The 5,657-nt window shown below is 39.7% G+C and overlaps 1 protein-coding gene across 1 annotated transcript in view; it reads left to right on the forward strand.

The window, feature by feature from the left end:
* LOC143294551 (mucolipin-3-like) overlaps window positions 1-3,027 on the forward strand; it is a 35,603-nt gene extending 32,576 nt beyond the window's left edge. The window contains exon 14 of the mRNA XM_076605928.1: window positions 1-3,027. This exon is cut by the window's left edge and continues 5,108 nt beyond it. The gene's annotated coding sequence lies outside the window, so the exon portion shown is untranslated.
* The last annotated feature ends 2,630 nt before the right edge of the window (window positions 3,028-5,657 follow it).

Consider the following 5,657-nt stretch of genomic DNA (forward strand, 5'->3'; position numbering starts at 1 on the left):
TAAAGGAGAACATATAAGATTCGAATAAAGGTTCTTACTGGAAGTTAAAAAAAAATGTGTGTGTGTGTCTAATAATATAAATTTGTTACAGAGATAACATTCTTCATTACTCACAGAAAGGCATCAGTATCAGCATACCTATCTATATTTTTTCTGAATATTATACATGACATTTTTGCCTTAATCTGCCTCAGTCTTCATCTTTTTGTGAACATTTGTTGTAATTCACTTTTATTTTCCAGTTCAAATGTTATTCATGGTGTTATTCTTGATTTACATTGTTCAGTTGTTCTAGTGATATCATTGATCACAAAACTGAATTGATTTAGATGTCATGATCACATACAAAAACTTACTCTGTAGAGAGTCACACCCAGCTTCTTCTGAAAGTATGAATACTTTTGTTTGCCATACAATCACAAAATGGAATGTTATCTTTCTGCCTTTCCTTTCTTTCTTCTTCTTCTTAAAAAAAATCATTGTGGAAAGGGATTACTTTTAACCTTACTGTGACCATAAATTTCATCCCTTCATACTTGAACATGTTTATTTTATACTTTGCTATACTGTGAGTATGAAAATACATGCCAAGACTCATTATCTTGCATTGAAGAGTATTTGAAATCATTCTTTTCTAACTTGTGGAATTGTTGTTGTTGTTGTTGTTGTGTGTGTGTGTGTGTGTGTGCTGGAATGAGAGGTACAATGCCTTTGTTTCAATTATAATATTTGCAGGTAGTTAATCATACAATTTATATTTGCTTTTAGTTTTTGTAATCATATTTTGTTCTTTCAGTGTGAGACCTTATATTCCATCTGATCTACCAATACCTCAGATTATATAGCACAACATTTGATGTGGTTAACTTCTTTTCCATTCTTACATTATAGCCAGGTTTATTTTTCTTTCTTTGTCACCCCACCTCCCCTTTGATGTAAAGTTACTTAATATAAATGTGTCTTAATTTGAATGCCCCATGGATGTGCACATACCAGTTAGGTTGCATTCATGATCTTTTGCATGCTGAGCTCAAATGTCAAGTGCTGCTGCATCATGTGTCTGAGGAGTGTATTAGTTGCACAATAGTTCCATGTGGTATGTCATTGACAAGTGATTGACCTGGCAGTTAATTCTCGTGTGATTTAGAAATGATTTTTTTTCTTGCTGTCTATCATGGGAACATGTGTGCTCTGGTAATTTGTGTTGGAAAACCACTGATAGATATGTGAAGCAGATTACCACAGTCATTTGTGAGAAGGTGTTTTGTGTATCACTTGGGAAAAAAAAACCCATCACACATGCACCCTTAAATATCATAACCTCACATACACACACATCAACACAGACACACACTGTCTCTCAGTCTCTTTCACACACACATGCACACACACGCACACACACACACACACACACACACACACACACACACATACCTAAACATACAAACTCTCTCTCACACACACACTTTCTCTCATGCACACACACACACATGCACACACACACACACACACAGTCTCTCTCTCTCTCTCTCGCACACACGCACACATTGCCCCCATGCCCCTCACCAACACACACTCACAGAAAAGATGGAGAGCTGAAGGGATCCCTCAGTGCTGTACAAAAATTGTATCATCTTGCAGAACTGTGTAACAGTTTCGTCACAAACTGTAGCACCTCATTTTGACTGGTTGTCCTTCTGACTCTCATGGAAGAGAGGGTCATGCCATTCACGTCACATGATGATGATATGGTTACTTATACAGCGCCTACCTTTGGTAAGAGACCAAGCTCTAAGCGCTTTACAAACACGGGGCCATTTGCACAACAGGCTGCCTACCTGGGTAGAGTCAACTGACAACTGCCACTGGGCATTCATCAATCATTTCCTGTGTCATTCAATCAGATTTCATGCATGCACACATACACACTCAGACATGTAACATTTTACATGTATAACCGTTTTGTTTGTTTACCCTGCCATAGGGCATGCAGCCATACTCTGTTTTAGGGAGGCGTGGGCGGGTGCATGCTGGGTATGTTCTTTTTTCCATAACCCACCGAAAGTTGACATAGATTACAGGATATTTAATGTGCATATTTGATCTTTTGCCTGCATATACACACGAAGAGGGTTCAGGCACTAGCAGGTCTGCATATATGTTGACCTTGGAGATTGGAAAAACCAGGCGCCGTTACTGATAATTGAACCTGGAATTCTCAGATTGAAAGTCCAGTGCTTTAACCATTTGGCCAATGCGCCTGTCACTTAATGCAGTACTGTGCAACAGACTTCAGGAAGGTCATATATAATCCCCAATGTCTCTTAGTCATTTCGATGAGATGATAAACTGAGGTCCTGTGTGCAGCCTATATGTGTACACTTCTTTAACACATGTTAAAGAATCTGCAGCAGCAAAAAGGTTGTCCTTAGCAAAATTCTGTAGAAAAAAAAACCCACTTTGATAGTAAAACAAATAAACTTGCAGACAGAAAATAAAGGGAGAAAAAAAGGTTGCATAACCAGTGAAAGCAGCCCAAATTTCACAGAGAAATATGTTGTGACACAATACAATACAATACAATACAGTACAATACAATGTTTTCATGGAATGGTCTTCCCTACAATTATCATTTCCAGAGTCTGATTTTCGTACTGAAAGTGCTGGACTTGTACAAAGGATTCATACAGTGTCATGAAAAAAAAACCTTATGTTGAGACACTTGCCTTGCTGCTGTTCTTGATGCCATCAGAGTGTTCAAATGTTTTTCAAATCTGACACTTAACAAACACAAATATTTTCCGATTCCAACACTTAACAAGCACAAATGTTTTTTTCGATTCTGACACTCATCAAGCACAAATGTTTTGCGATTCTCTCATTTAACATTTTTGCTTGTTAACCAGTGATATATTTACCACTCTCTTCAAAGGATATCTTATAATCCAGATTTTTTTTGGTTTGTTTTGATTACATATACTTTATCATGTTTCACAAGTGCAATAAGAAATAGCTGTTAGCTGTTGGATTGAGGAGTGGGGGGGGGGGAGTGGAGGGGGGGGGGGGTTTTGTTTGAAGTTGGGGTCCACTTGTTTGTTTGTTTTTTGGGGTTTTTTTTTGGGTTTTTTTATCTGTGATGTGGGACCAATGGAGTAAAAATAGGTCATGGAGGGGAGGGGGGGGGGAGGGGGTTAATGGACCTGTAGAATTCTGAATATGTTATATGATTTATTGCATATTTCTTCCTCAGATTTGTTGAAGTTTTTGCTAGGTTTTTCAAGAGTTGTTTTTTGTTTTTTTGTTTTTTTAATCTATTTTTCCCCCTGTATGATAATGATTGTTGACTGATTTTATGTTCTCCTTTGCTGTGTTTCAGAAGTAATTTAGAAAGGTGGAAGATGCATTAAAATATATTGCTTCTGTGATATGATGTTTTCTTTTTCTTGATCCTTAGCTTTTATGCTGATGTTAGAAGTTCTTTTTTTGTTGTTGTTGTTGTTTGGGTTTTTTTGCTGTCACATCATCTGCACCATTTTAGCAGCATTACTCCCACGCCGCTCATTCCAAGTCTCCATACATAGCCACACCAGGGCTCATCTGTCGCAGTTCCAGTGTCAGCAGTCCCCAAGGAACCATCAGTGCTAGGTCGCCAGGAGGCCACATACCAGAGGAGACCCTGCACTGCTGCTAAATCACTTCGGTTGTGTTCAGTAGTGCCTGTTCTGATTTCACGTGGTTATGACACTAGCTACAAAGCCCCCTACTGACAACAATAATAGTCATTGAGCTAGACTAAGTGAGCGTCTCCCCTCAGAGTGGACACCGCCACCATGCCCCTCCAGTGAGTCCCCCATGCATCTGCTGACACTGAAGACCTTGACATGACTTACTCAAGCATGGAAATGGAGGGGAATTTGAAACTGAAGTCACCATGAGAGCAGGATATGATAAACCACAGCATTTTGGGACATTTTTTTATGTATTGATGATGGAGGAGGAGGATGCTACTGTGGAGGACCATCGTAGGTTTGGGACTGCATGTCAAGGCTGTACTCTACACTTCCGTTTGTAATGATATATCTGATATCTCTGATATCTGGGCGTTACCCAGGCCCGAGAGATACGGACATTTGCAGTGTTGGTCAGGAAATTTGAGCAACACACCCAAAGACGCATCCGTAAAGTGGATGACAATCGATTGTGTGGTCCCAGTCTTCTCATTTAAGCCCATATCTAGTAGGAGCCGGTCGTGGGCTGATAAAACCCACCTCCACCGGGAATCGAACCTGTGTCCTCCCAGCTGTCAGCCTGGGACGCTAATCTCTTTGCCATGGCGGCTGGTGATGTTTGAAGTTGCATTCAAAGGGTTCTGATCATGGAACAATCTGAGTTACAGACGGACTCAGAATTTTCTTAAACAGACATTTTATTGGTTTGATGGAAGTCTTTTTTGAGGTAGTGTCTGTGTTTAATCCCCTGTTTGTGTTTGTTCCATGTTTTCCCCTTCAGTCTGTGTGCCTGTTGGTGGGAAGTGCAAAACAACAATGGCTTGAAGTTTTCAGGGCAAAAGTTGTCATGTATGTTTGGTATTTGTCGTCTTCTCGCCAGGAAATGCACTGCCCTCATGGGGGATGCTGGGGGCTCTTTCAATATGAATAGTATCCCCCTCCCCCTGCCCCTCCCCCCACCTTCTGGAGAATATGTGCTAGGAATTTACTCTTTTCTGTCGCTTTTTTTGTTTCCTACTTTTTTCTTCTTTTCTCTTTCGTCTCTTCCTTTCTTACTTGGTGCCTTGCTGGTCCATTTCTTTTCTTTTCTTTCTTTCTTTCTTTTTTGAAAGCCATGGATATTTTTGGTCTTTTACTGGACTCGATAATTAGATGCTTTATTTTGCACCTAGCATGTGTGAGGTGTCTTTTTGCAATTCTGGGGGTTTGCGTACCTCTTGTTATATATGTTTTTGTATGTTATTTTATTAGGTTTAATTTTTTAAAATCCTGTAATGACATATTGATGGAACAATCAATATCAGAGATACTTCCTAGGTTTATGTGTTATTGTACTTGTGCCTAGTTTTCTTGTTTCGTTTTTTCAGGTTCTACGTGAATGATCTTTAAAGTTTCTGGGGCCCTGATAATTATGACTGTGCTCAGCTGGCCATAAGCATCAAAGATAAAGCTGCGTGCCTGATGATGGATAAAGATACAGCTGTGTACCTGATGATGGGAAGTGCAAAGCAGCAATGCGGTGGCTCGAAGCGTTCATGACAAGAGTCATTGTACGTGTTTGCTGTTTCTTTGTAAAGGAGGTACATATGTTAGGAAATCCAGACTTCCGTTACTTCCATTATGTGGTGGATGCTCAAGTTTAGGGAGTGTTTATGTTTATTCATTGATTTCTTGCCCTGTTAGTTGTTGTGAAGGAGGAAGGAGTTGTTGTTAGAGAGGGACATGAGCAACATCTGAGTAGTTAGAGTGTTCGACATCTCTCCTGTGGGTTTGTTAAGTCCATGGATCAATTTCCAGCAATACATGCTGGCTTAAAGATGGTTATTAAAAACAAAAATCCAATCTCCCAGGTCAGCATGTTTGTAGACTTGCAAGTGCAATAGTCCCCTGTGTGCATGTGCACGCAGAAGATGAAATAACCACGTCAAA

This window comes from Babylonia areolata, chromosome 20 (assembly GCF_041734735.1).
Source record: "Babylonia areolata isolate BAREFJ2019XMU chromosome 20, ASM4173473v1, whole genome shotgun sequence".
Taxonomy (NCBI): Eukaryota; Metazoa; Mollusca; class Gastropoda; order Neogastropoda; family Buccinidae; genus Babylonia; species Babylonia areolata.